At 38.8% G+C, this 14,069-nt stretch overlaps 1 protein-coding gene across 9 annotated transcripts in view; it reads left to right on the plus strand.

The window, feature by feature from the left end:
- LOC139995443 (agrin) overlaps positions 1-14,069 on the plus strand; it is a 385,320-nt gene that overhangs the window by 252,079 nt on the left and 119,172 nt on the right. The window lies entirely within an intron of this gene.

Consider the following 14,069-nt stretch of genomic DNA (forward strand, 5'->3'; position numbering starts at 1 on the left):
AATGTTTTAACGTTTAATTCCGTGGAAAAATGAAGAAATCTCGTTGCTTCGTAGAATCAGAATTGCCGAGTTTTCTTCGTTCTGAGAATTAACGTGAAACTCACCATGTGTATACAACAAGAACACCTTAACATAGGTACGTACATACGTCTTAGTGGCGTGGCATCAGGTCTTACCCGATCGAATTGGTAATTAGTCTCAGTTGGCAAGTATAACGATGCTTCCACAGCGACAGCACCGATGTTGTAGCCTTGGTGTGTCATGCGGGACGACCGTATAACATCAGGGTCGAGCAATATATCTGTATGTGTGTATATGAGAATTAACGTCTCACTATCGTCTATCTTCCAATTTGTCAAAGTATCTGTCCTTACTTACTCGCGCAAGTGAAGCTCCGCCTATTTAATAACGTATGCAATTCTGAGTGACAAATTTTGTTACTCGTTCATTATCACTTTGTGTCACTCACAAAGAGTTCTACATTTACGCCTCTTAGCTCTTACATATATCATGCTCTTCCATTTTCAGGCTGAATATCGTGCACGGCGCGGGTCTTTTACTAAGATCCGCCGCATGCAAAAAGAGGTGTGTAGTCAAATACCAATTATTTGGGATCAGATCTACGATGACCTCGACTTAACGATTTTTAGGATGGTCGTTTCGTTTTGGATTTTCTTTCACTATACCAGCGTCTCGACCGTTCAATGGCCATTATAAATCTAACCTGTTTCCATATTCGCGTATAGTTGGACATAGCTCTACATACAGCAGACGTAGCAAAAGTATCGCGCCGACACGATTCGGGCACTTCCTGTTCACTCGGCGTGTTTGTACAGCTTTATAAACCGCTTTGAAAGTAACGCTCCAAGGTATCGGAATTCTTCCTCCCGTCTACCCTTCCCGGCGCGCCTGCATAAAGTGGAAGATGCCTCACGAGCATCGCGGTGAACCGTACCCCATCCGGCTTTCTTCTTTCCGCAAATATGTAGGTTACTCCTTTTGCTTGGTTATTTCTTCGGCGAATTTCGATCCGTGGAACTTTCAGATATACCGTTCGAAGCACCGTGCTCGGTTTCCAGCGAAGGATTGTTTAACCTAAGTCGTATAGATACTCGAATACTACACGCGTATGCAGGATACAGTTTTAGAGATTAAAGGTTTCAGATATTTTTAAAGAGTAGAAAGATGTCGTCGAAGCAAGTCTTTGTAAATTTCATCCCTCTTTGAAACTAACTATCCAATTATCTTTCACTTGTTTTGAAAAGAGATGAAAATTTTAATAGTTTTCATCAAACCTTTCATTTCGAAATCTGCTTTACACAGTTTACAGTGCGTTAAAAAGCGAACAACAGAGTTTTATTATACTCGTTTTCGATATTCGTTCTTTCAATTTTTGAGGTTTTTCGGATATTTTAAATTCCATATTCTTTGATCAAGTATTTTACGTGAGTAGAATGTTCGCTACTGATATTTCATCAGTGATGAAGCTACATCCACGCAATTTTTATCGGAGAATTTACCCCCGGCCTATATCGAGTTATGTTCGCGGATTTCGGATGTTACAGAGTTATTTCTGATGCGCCTTGTATATTCCAGTTTGGTTTCCTCGTTTGTACAATAGCGGAACCGCGAAAGTGTATACACGCTATCTTTGTGAACGTACGTATACTAATTACGAGTCAGTGTGCATCGATCACTGCTGCAGCTCTCCGCTCCTAAAGTAATTAGCGTAAATAGAACCGTCCGTGATAATTAACTATATATATATATATATCGCCGTGCTATTCGACTATGGTTACCTCTGACTTTGCTGAACTCACCGCCGAACGTAATTCTTAACTTTTCCAATTGTATTTGCGCAAAGATTTCGAGTAACGAAGGTAAATACCGAATGCCAGGTTGCATAGTTTTACGCGATTACGAAACTAAACATTTTGTTGCAGCGAATCGTGAAAAATTTCAGCAAAGAATTTCACGTTACGATACCACGAGTATTAAATATTTTAGTTTAAACGAAAGTAACGTAACTTGGAAATGGAGAATTTTTGAACAACTTTACATTACCTAGAATGCTATGTATTTTATAAAAAATTACCAACGTAGTTTACGAGGTAAATATTTGATGTCTGCGGTGCGCACGAAGACCGTGTGTTTCCTTAGTTGTTGAGTTTTCTACTTGAAATTGATTGAGATCCCCGGGAACAAATAAAATTATCGTTTCGTATAATCATCTCGAATCCGACCAATTATCCGTGTATTTATACCCAATAAGAGGCTCGTAAACCTCATTTATAGTATCGCGTGGTAAGCCAACATTGATACCTTCGATATATGCGATCCACGCGGAATCTCGATATCCTCTATCTCCCAATAACCATTAACCGTGATTCTTATCAATCTAAATTTAACCGGAATTCAATATCGCGTTTACCATAATTACGTAAATTAACGTTCTTCAAAGTATTAAACTTTCTTAGGACTCGACATAGTGGACGATCGTCGGTTTATGTAATTCTTGATACTTTTCTTCGCTTTGCAGAAGCAAACGAACGTAAATTGCAGGAACGTAAATTGAAACACAGAGTCTGGTATCGAGCTACAGCTTGATATATAAATCGTTACAGCCTCTCTGCCTCTTCGTGACATTCTATTAAAGATCGATTCTCGATGATGTAAATTGTGAAAGAAATCACGAGTAATTGGGCCGAGTTCGCAGTCAAAGAAGAAGGAGTGATTATCATGGGGGATGATGGGAAAAACGGCGACTCGTGAACAAGAATACCTCTCGCAATATTTCCTCGAAGGATAATTTCATGAACGGCGTACCGCGCTTCCTCGTCTGAATGAGTTTTTAAAAACGATTAAACTTGGAGCCGCATTGGTGGCCACGCTCAAGATTTTCCATCCTCTTCCCACTGGAACCCCTTTTCCTCTCGTTTAGGCCGACTTGGCCTCGGCCGCGCCAACGAGAGGAGAGAAAGGAGACTTTTTTATACGATCATGAAGGATTAATGTCGGTTAAAATGCGAAGAAGGAAGTTGCCACGAGCTGTTCGCCAGTTTTTACGATACACGAATCTTCTCAACCACCCCAAAGCTTCCCTCCGTTTTGCATCGCCATGCCGCGTCGCATCGCTTTAACGTCCTCTCCTGCTTTAGAATGTCGTAACCGGATCGTGGCCGAGCCTCGCCACGGATACCGGTGTCATTAGGCGGCAAGCTGTCTGAGTACTTTCTTCGAACGCCGGAAGTTTCTTTCTGGCTTGTAATTACGGGGAATCCTTCAGCCCTGCTTTACTTAAACGAAAGTCTTCTTGGAAAGATACGATACCCCGTTCCATTCCTCCCTTAAGATTTGTAACCTGAACTCGGGCTAGTAGTTTAAAGAGAAAGAAGGCGCGAACGAATTTCCACTTCTAGATAACAAGTAAAAAGGTGGTAAATTGGCGTATCATTCCGGCCGCCCTACTTTCAGAACGCTTTACGTATAGCTATCGATCTTTCTTTTATCGTCTCGTTAACGTATAATTAGCTTCTTGGTTTTTTTATATCTTTCACTTTCATTAACTCGATCCATTAAAAATTAACGCTATTGATCGACACTCGAAATAGCAGAATTTGAAGCCCCGATAGATGAAAGAAGCACATTCTGCGGATAACATCATTCGATCTTCAACTTAAATAATGCGACGCTTTAAAGAATTACAGATTTGGAGTGGATTCTAAAACGGTCGATGGAGATGCAAGGCTGATGTTGACGTCAAGTTGACCCGTTCCAATTCGAGATCTGTTACAAGTCGACATCGAAATGGTCGTGATCGATGCTCTTCCCGGGATGTAGGCTGACGTAAAAAATATTCGACTGGTGGGCGGAATAAAAATGGATGATGGTCCCTTTCAATTCGTTTAACGATCGAATCGCGTAACATCGTAGCTGAATACACGTAGCCCCGTGTTTCTACCTCTCTCAGCTGCAATTAGCCACGGCAGGTCTCTGCCTGCTATTTAAATCGAATCATTTACGGTATAACAGCTCCTGGATGATCCACTCGTGTCGGATAATTGGCTACGGCACGGAAACGAGCGGTCGATTTAATGCTAATAAATGATCCCTCGAATGGTTCTATCGATGAAAGGGAACGATTCTGCATCTCCTCGTTCCGGCCAAGAATACGGACCGCCTCGTCAGCCGTAGTTTCCTGATCAAAGGAATCGAACTCCCTTAGGTAAAGTAGAAGAAATGGGGGGCGAACATTTGAAAGAAATCGAAGCGGAAGATCCCGAAGAGGGTGGATGAGAACGCGCAGGATTCCGGAGATGAGAAGTCAGATCGAAGAGATAATTAGCTGGCGAGTTTCCCCTGACAGAGTCCCTATAGGGAGAGTAAAATCGTAAGCTTGAGACGTGTACTGTGTTTGAGGGTTGATGGGCTGTTGCACCGATCAAGGTATAAGTGGAAATTACAGAGTCGAGTCGGTGCGTTTGAGTTATCCTTTCACGAGGATTCGGCCTGTTCTCGATCTTGCTTTACTAGAGTAATTTTTGATAAATATTTAGTAACCGTACATTTTTTCTATAAATATTGAACTAGAAAATGGACGCTTCTTGTATTCATTAGCTTATCGTATATAAGTTTTCCATAAAAATTTAAGGCTGTCAAACTTGAATTCACTTCGTAGGCAAGTTATATGGTTACCGGAGTTACAGAGAAGCGCATTGAGATCGCATTTGAGGATGTGAGAACGTTTTGACGTATTTAGTAGTAATTACCACGGGGCTGGAGTTTTCAACAGTTCGGCGTCTATTCGTTGATGTCGATAGTCCGATAAACTTCTAGTAATTGACAACTTCTTGAAGTACCGATGCATTCGTTTGACCGTATTAAAAACCGGGCTCGAACGATCGTTGGACTTTTTAATAACACGTTCACTGCGTATAGCCTTGTAATTTCCCGACGAGATTGCGAGAAAAACGTCTCGTAATGTTACACGCGGAATAAAATTTAATCGGTTTGTAATTGCAGTTATACGGCGAAGATTTCGCTCGTTCGTTCGGCAAAAGTATGTTTTAGCATAGTTAGTCGTAGCCAGGAAATTATACGTAACTTGGGTTTTATGGCCCGCGACGTTTAAGTATTAAAAGAACGTGAAATGAAACGTCAGTTTGATGAAAACGTCGTAGATTGGATTTCTCCTTGGTGTCTTTTTACGTTCTCTTCATTTATAACAACAATTACGACTTCGATCGACTCGATGACCCGATTAATTGCAGCTTGCGGAGTTCGAAGTATTTGCAGTAGTATGTGGGCCGTATTTAGTCAGACGACACAGCTCCATCGGTTGCGATTGACGCAAGTAAATCGTTCTGAAATTGACTCAATATTGGACTTTACTATTTTATTCACCGATTTTAAGAGAACGTTTGACGTTGTATATGAAGAAATAGATATATTATTGAATAATGTTTTTCTCATCTTTATTTTTGTAGGTTATATTATATATATTATAAATATTATATATTATATATATTATAAATATTATATATTTGCAAAATATATTTTTTTAAAATACTGGGATACTTAAGGAAGACAGAAAAGTTCCACAAACGGTAATAGTAATCTTCGATAAATTTTTAGCCGTTTTTGCTATTTTTATCGTCGACCCACTTTCCAATTACTCCTAAACTGTCACTTACTTGTCAATTACAAGCCATTACTCGCAACACATTTACTTCCTTTTCCTTTAATATCTGCTATTAGAGTTTAAGTTCCCAATTCCCATCGGTTACATACATATTTAAAGCATCTGATTTTCCTAAAAGTAATAATTAGTGAGAAAGGTCCACTTATTAGTCGTAAATTATTAAGATTCCTCTCGCATACTCTTTCTACTATTAAAATTCCTCAGTGGTTATCAATTTACAATTTCTTACATCCAATGTATTTCTTTCTACGACTAAATCTATCTTCTATATGTTTGTCAACCAATTTCTTTTGACTTCTCCAGGTTCTGAGTACCTGCTTTCGCTGTTATCTCATTCGCGTTAAGATCCCCTGGGCAATGGTAATCCCGATGCAGACGGAGAAAGGACAAGAGTAAAAACGCGATCTCCAGGGTGAACGAACAACGTGGATAATTAGCGAAGTTTATTCGAATAATTTGTATTCGTATGGAGAGAGTCGCGGGCCCAAGTTGAAAGTTGAAATGGCGACGTGCATCGAAGAGACGCGTTCTACGCGGAACGTTGGGGCTGAGTCGAGCATCGAGCGATAGACAAGCTCGTGGGGACTAATCAAGTGGCATGTCGGATAATCATACTCGCTCTCGCAACTAGGAAATCCATGCTCAGATCGAGTTTGCTCTTTCAACAATCGGATAATAATTGTCCTGGTTAATGAACCATGGAGGAATGCCGCTTTCCACTGTTATTGGATTTCCTGATCCGTTGCGGCGTTTCTTGCGCTCGTCGAACGAAGTTTCATCCCAGAATGATGACGATTAAAGATTATCTGTGCAGTCATCATGAAAAATTCTAGCATAAGAAATGATCACTATCGTTGCTATTCGATCGTGTATTTCATGTTTCGACTGGAACTTGTAGCCAACTGTGATTAACAACACCGTTGCAAAAGTTTCGCTGTTGCAGTGTTAGTGTGCAAATTATTAAGAACAATTAAGAACAAATTATTAAATATAATTTCACTATTATGACGACATTTCCATTTTACGATATTAATACTGTTTCTTCTTTTTTTCTTAAGGTAATCGTAAAGTCTCTTGATTTGTGATTCGTGTAAATTTCAATTACCACGAAATTTTAATTAATAAAAATGGTAATTAAAATTAGAATCGCAAAACTTGTATTTATCTAAATCTGGATTTCAAATTATTCTCGTTGGTGTAAATTTTTTTTCTACATTTCCTTATCGCGAATTAATTTCATAACGCAATTTCGTTGAAACTAAATTTAACAGAAGCACAAGCATTTATGTCGTTCGTAGCTAAAATTGATATTTGCGCGATATAACGCTGACGGCGGTGTATACTTTCCAGTACATCATATAATCCCCTTGAATTTCTGTGTGTTAATTTCGATCTCATAATGTGCCACGGATTAGCGGTTACTAATGCCCGGAGCAGACACGTCTGGCTCGATAGCCATTACTCTTCCGGAATACGTGCACGTATGCGATCTGACGGTTTCTCCGAAGAAACGTAGCCGTGCTCTATTCGATAGACGAGCAAGATGGATCATGACGGATGATCGGGTTGCCAAGAAAATGCGAGCCACCTGCAAGAAACCGACACTGCCACGAATCGAACAACCGAAAGGATGCTTCTTTTCACGCGATCATCTTTTCCCTACGTTTTTCTACCGAATACGCGATGCTTTTTATGACGTACGACATGAAACTTGACAGCGGCTATGCAAAAATCGAAGTCACGTTCAGAGGGTATTAAATTTGACGCGATTGATATTAATGGATAAAATAAAATGAAAAATCGATGCACTTTTTTCTCTTTTGAAATATTTCTTGATTGAATTTTTCCTGCGAGATTTTAATCAAATTTTAATTTCGTAGAAAGAGATCGTGTTTCTATTTATTTTCTTTTGTTGAACATATCCTATTTAATCTTGTTTGCTATAGTTTTATTAAGACGCACATACCGAATCAATATTCCATTATACCGTCGATACAAATAACGTTAGATCTGCGCTACGCGTGTGTCAGTGACAAATTAATCGACATACCACGATGCGTTTAACATGATGCCGAATCAGGAGATCTGCTTTGCGCGTATGAGTTTCCAAATTTCATTTGCATTCGATACATATGACTACATACCGTTTCGAGAAACAGAATATAATTTGCATCAGTTGAAACTAGTAAATACGAAAGCAATCGAATTTGGAAAGTGCTATTACGTTTTCGACGATACAAAGGGATCGTTGGATAATCAGTTTTCTTCGAGTAATTTTATCGCCGTTATTATCTATTCCTATACAAATTTCTAGATTATTTTCCTAAATGGTGATATTTCTCGGCGGTTTATATTAAAATATTCCTTAATGCTATTTAGAAGATTGGAAGTTACATTAACCCAGAGAATTATACCGTTTACGGTGTCGAATAAATCGCCTTTCTGAATTATTATCGTTGCTGCGATAAACGGACGTTTTGACAACAACGTTTATTTACGTCATTAGCGCTGCGTGACGTTCGGACTTATTAATTTCTCGACGAAAATGTTATTTAATTAAACGCTGCTGTTAATGGCGTGTACACTAAATATATCCAACCTTGGGGGAAATTAGCACGTTATCGGTCAGTAGAATCTCAGCTGTAAGGGTGCCACGGAACTACCCTTACACACCGTTATCTACCGCGTCCTTATCACGATACGAGTGCCCAGTTATGCACTGTCGACGCTATACGAACATAACGGTAGTTTAAAATGATCGTAAACGACGATACAGAAGACGTGTCGTATGGGTAATGGCTGTTGTTAAAGGACGTCGATTGTCGAACGATCTTTTCGCGACACAATCTTCGTTCCTCAAACACGTATTGTCATGAAAACTGTCGCGAAAATCGAGCAAGTCGATTCCAAGGAATTCGTACTCATAACACGTTCAACAAAAATCTTATAGACTTGCTTTATTGTCTAACCAAGACGTCGCGTCGAGTTAGAAATAACTTGACGTTACAAAATGCTAGTAAAAGTTAGTCAAAGTGACGATAAAAATTCATTAAACTCGAGGCTTTATCTGTCTGCAATTAATTTGCGAATAAAAGCAACGATTTCCTCATTGAGTAACTGTAGATAATTAATGCGGAAAAAATCATAGAACAGCCGCTTCCCTACGTGTCGTATCTAAAACTTCGTTCGGACGAGTTTGCATTCTCGCACTTCCCTGATAATGAACGCACGGTTCCGGCCGCTTCATACATTAATTCATCATTTTAATACAGATGATCGATATTTCGAGTGGAAAGTCATTGAGTACATTGAATTTTCAACATGTTTCATGAAAAACTGCCTTTGAATCGGTCAATGCACCACGCTCGTAAACGGTACGGTCGAATGGTCCACACGAATCAAACCTCGTCTCTCTCCCTGCCGAGCCACTCTTGATATTGCGAAACGAAATGTCGCTTGGATGACATCAAAGCGATTTCCAACGAAAAATTTATGAAGTTGATACGTTGGTATTTGATATTAATTAACTTCATCGAGCGTCCAGCTTGATGATCGTCACTGTACATTGGAATTCCTCGCAAGCTACGCGTGCATTACTTTGCGAGCATTATTGGAACGTGCTCATTTCGAATGACCTCAAAAAAACATGCCAATCCAATCAATGTCCATCAATGACATCTTTTATTATGTATTAACCTTGTACGAAAACAGATCAGTTCACCATTAATTTCTCTTGGCAGTCAAATCGGTAAAATAATTAACATGGAAACTATTCAGCGCATAGGATTACGAATAAATGGATTTATGGCAGAGAAAATGATCATCGGCTATCGTTTCCAAATAGTTTACCAAAATCTTGCATTAACACTAACGTAATTCCTCTAATTAATTCCACTTTCATATTTCAAGTAGAAACGATCGATAGAAATACGTTTCATGAAAAGACTCCTTAAGTTTGCAACCAAAATTTTAGTCGTATTCTACTTTTAAATTCCCCTAAAAATAACGAAGAGGAACGAACACTGACAAAATAGAAAATAGAAAGAATATCTGTAGCAAGCGATCGAATACTCAAAGCGTTGACTGTTACTACTGGCTGACTATAAGCGGCGCGTTGCTACTTAACGTGAAGCTGTTTACCGTAACGTAGTAAAGTGCCCCTTCTCCGTTGTTATAAACTACGTGAAATATGGATCGTATCGCGGCGATTGCATCAGCGTGTATAGCAAGAAAGGAGCTAACCCCATTCCGAGAATATCTATGGCCCGAAGTGGGTACGAAGATCCTTTGGCGATACGTATTTCGTATACGAAGCATCGTTAAGCTTAAACGAATTCCCGCGATACATGACAGATTACGTTAATTACCTTGCATGGTTTTCTCGCAACTATAAAGAGGAAGTTAAGCCAACGATCACTTTTCAAAGCCACGCAGTTATGTGAAGGCGTCACATTGAACAAGAAAAGTGAGTTTTCCTTTTGCTTTGTCAGAAACTATCTTAACGAATGAATGGTTGCTCGGTTGATGATAATTACGTGAATCTTGTATGCTGATCTACTGAAACCAGAAATGTTAAGTGGTAATTTTATGGTCGTAGTGTTTGTCTAGTGTAATTATAATCGATAAAGCGGAAAATGGAAATTCGACAAATCACAAAATATTCTTAGGGAAATAACAGAGATCGGAATTCGAAGTTAGTTTTTCGAAGGTTCTAATGGTGTGATGGTACGATTTGGTGTAAACGATTAGCTAGAAACATGGGATTGACTCGATTAAAATCATACACACTCTAGCGAATTCTTTTAACGGGAAAACTGACGAAAGTGAAACACGTTCATTACGGTGATTGTTTTCGACCATTTGAATCGATAGGACAAACTACGAGTTACCAATTAAACTTGCCACCAATATACTGACAACACATTTTGCCGAACCTCTGTGTGCGGTGAGATTTTTCGTTTTGAATCTATACGTTTTTTTTTCAGCTTCTAAAATTTGCGCTTCAGAGATTGTAAACGTCGCGCATTATTCAGGCACACGAAATATCAACAAATGGAAAAATCCCTCTACTTTAACGTTTGCAACCCGATTCGTTTAATCCATTCGATTCGAGTTTTTCATCCGAAATAGTCCAAGATACACGATAATGGCTGGCATCGCAGAAATTTCCACCTTTCGAACGTTGAAATATTAGAAAAGTCTGCCTCAGCTGAGGAAAAAAAGCTATCGCCTTGAAATGTTACAACTGGCGGACGCTTTGAGTGCAGCGTGCATGACCAGAGGGTCTTCCGAGTAACTGGATGACGGCAAAACCGCAAATCCGGGACTGGTCCCGCGTCAATTCATTCGCATCCCGTTGAAGAGGAAAAGGTGTCATTGTAATGGTAAAAACGGATCTTTGTCAGACTGTTCCGTTTTCGTCCGTACGGAGAATGTCGTCCATCTCGGCCACACCCCTCGAATGTCGCTCGTTTCGTTGAGAATTCGACCCGTCGGAAGTCCACGGGGATAAGAAGAAAGTCCCTCACCGTGGAGAGGCAGAGCGATTGACCCGAGAGGTTAGCGGAGTCGGGTGATTTTTTCACGGAGGATCAACTTGTCCGCCATATTAATGACCACGGTGCTCGGATTATCCGTCGAGGTTACCCAGCGGTCTTCCTCCGAGCTGAAGCCAACTTTCTTGGAAAATTGATTGCGCTTCCACGAATCTCTCTTCTCTACTCCCTCTCTCTCTTTCTCTCCTCTTTCGCTGTCTTTTTCTATCCACCTTTCTATAGGGAGAAAAAAAACACGGCTCGAGAAAGAAAGGAAAAAGAAAGAATGGGAGACGACGTCTAGGGAGAACGGTGACGCAGTCATCGTTGAAGATGCCGAACGGGAATTCCTTTTCCCCGACACGATCGAGGCTAATTATTTTCACCGAGTAACTCCCTTTAATTGGTGTTTTCTTATCGACTGTCCCCGAAGTCTTCGAAACACGAATTTCCGTTGTAGTAATTCAGTTTCGCGACTCTCTTTCGGAACGTGAAATTTCCCCTACTCGATCCAGAATGGAACTTTATTACGAATGTCTCTTTGTTTCCCTCTTTAACCATATTCCGTGGATCTCGTTAAAGGAGATCGTTAAGACAAGGTCGGAGTTGCCTTAGTAGTCCAGATCAGTATTGTGCATCCCACGCACACACCTCGCACTCCACACGTGATTATTAAGTAACTTCTGACTCGCAGTGGGCAAAGCCTAATACTCAGCCTAATATACAGCACTGGCTCCAAATTTAGATACTTAAATATTGAATTTGTTATTCCAGACATAGATTTACGATAAAACGCTTTTTCTTAATTTGATTTACTTTTTATTAATAATTTATTAATATATTTATTAGTAATAAATAGAATAATATGTATGATAGATATACATATATCGTTTTAATTAAATGAAATTAGATAACTATTGAAATTAAATTAATGAGATCTTTGTTCTCATCGAGAAATCTGTTGCTCGTCAATATTGGGTGTGATACTTCAGACTAATTTGGCAGTAAGTATGTATGTGAGCAATTATTCTCGAAAATAAAAATTTTAAAAACTGATTATCGTAATCGAGTCGATGACGAACGATTAAAAAATTGTGTCAAAGTAGCAGTGTCGAATATTATATTCGATATTGACGAACTCGTTAATAAGAAATAAAGACTAGTATCTCATTAATTAAATTTCAACGGTTATTCAATTTCGTTTAATTAGAACAATATATGTACATATATCTGTTATGTAATATTAGTGTGTATATGTTATTAATAAAAACGAAATCAAATTTTTACAAATTCTTCTACTATAAATCAATTAAGGAATAACAAATTCTTTGATCAGTATTTTAAGCATTTACTATGGCGGTTCGCGTACAGTGTTAGGTTCCCAGTTTCGGTTCCCAGTTTCGGTTCATTGCGAGTCAAAGGTTGCTGAGCCTGGATCTTCAGTTAATCGCTCAGATATCGGGGACCTGTGGAGGAAAAATACTGCAGAGCTACTTTGATACTGATACTGAAACTGTTACTGAAACGACGCAGCGATTACTTGAAAAGCTGTTCACGTTCAAAACGCAAACGTTGAATAACGGGTCAGAGGGGATGATTCTCTTATTGCCAGGATCTATATTTAGTATTGAATTCTCGTCGGTCGAATTAATACTCGTCGTCGTTACGGCTTTACATCCAGACAAATTCTCGGAAGAAATGAAAACAAAGGAATTGGAATTGAGCTTGTTCCCTGTAACAGTTTCTTAGTTGCAGATATTGAATGTAAGGATTCTTAAAGAGAAGCATTCACGGTTGAAGAAACGCAGATTTAATTGTTAAGGAAGTCTTATTGTAAGTCCGTCGGATTTCAAACAGATTCGACTCGTGAAAATTCGAATAACACACTAGCGATTATACTACATTTTGAGTTCTTTACTGTCGTTTGTATAATTTGAATTCATGCTCTACAGTATTAACATTTTTCTTGGATTTTGTTACGTTTCCAATTTTCCGCCAACTTTGATGCTAATTTACTATATCAAATGTCGAGTATTACGAATATGTGACAATTTAAATATTCACGTTGGTTGCATTTTAACGTCATAAATGTAACGAAATGGTTGGCAAAGGTAAAATGACATTGATAAAACTCGAAGTGATATTTCTCTCTACATTAGCTATCGATACGACAGAGTGATTGAACGCCATGGATGACGAGAGTGGAACACATTGTGATGGAAATCCCGTGTTGCGGGTAATCACGTGAATACGTAAAGCAAAAGTAGAACAGAACTTTATTATTTGATTAAATATCTATCGAGCAAAACTTTCGTTGAATTTCCATGTCGATAGCGGTCGTTCGAAGAATTTCCACGAATATTTGAGAGATTTTCGTAATCGGTAATCTACTTTTGTATTTCCTTTGTTCGTAACGTTACGCTAGGTTTCGGTCCATAACGCAAAATTTCGGATCGAAATTTAAATTTCACTACTCAAATTTCTCCACTGCAATGTTATTGCGTTTCAGTGCATTATCATCGATAACGCGTCCGGAACGACTACACGTTCGAGAAATTTAAACCCAACGAAATTTGATTCTCCATCGGTATCTATTTATTTCACTGGATCTCGAGTAACGTTCATTGTATTACGATTTGTATTAAACTTCAAAAAATATTATACTGTGACAAATTTAACGTCAATCGTCAATTTTTCAGATTAACACTTTTTTTAATTTATCAAAAAATATAAAATAACATTAACGGAGGGTCGTTCAGTAGCGATCGTTCTACGACATTTTGTTATTATCTAAGGCTAGAGTCGGTAGAAATTAAAATTTAGAAAATAATGGA

The sequence above is a fragment of the Bombus fervidus genome, chromosome 16 (genome assembly GCF_041682495.2).
Source record: "Bombus fervidus isolate BK054 chromosome 16, iyBomFerv1, whole genome shotgun sequence".
Classification (NCBI taxonomy): Eukaryota; Metazoa; Arthropoda; class Insecta; order Hymenoptera; family Apidae; genus Bombus; species Bombus fervidus.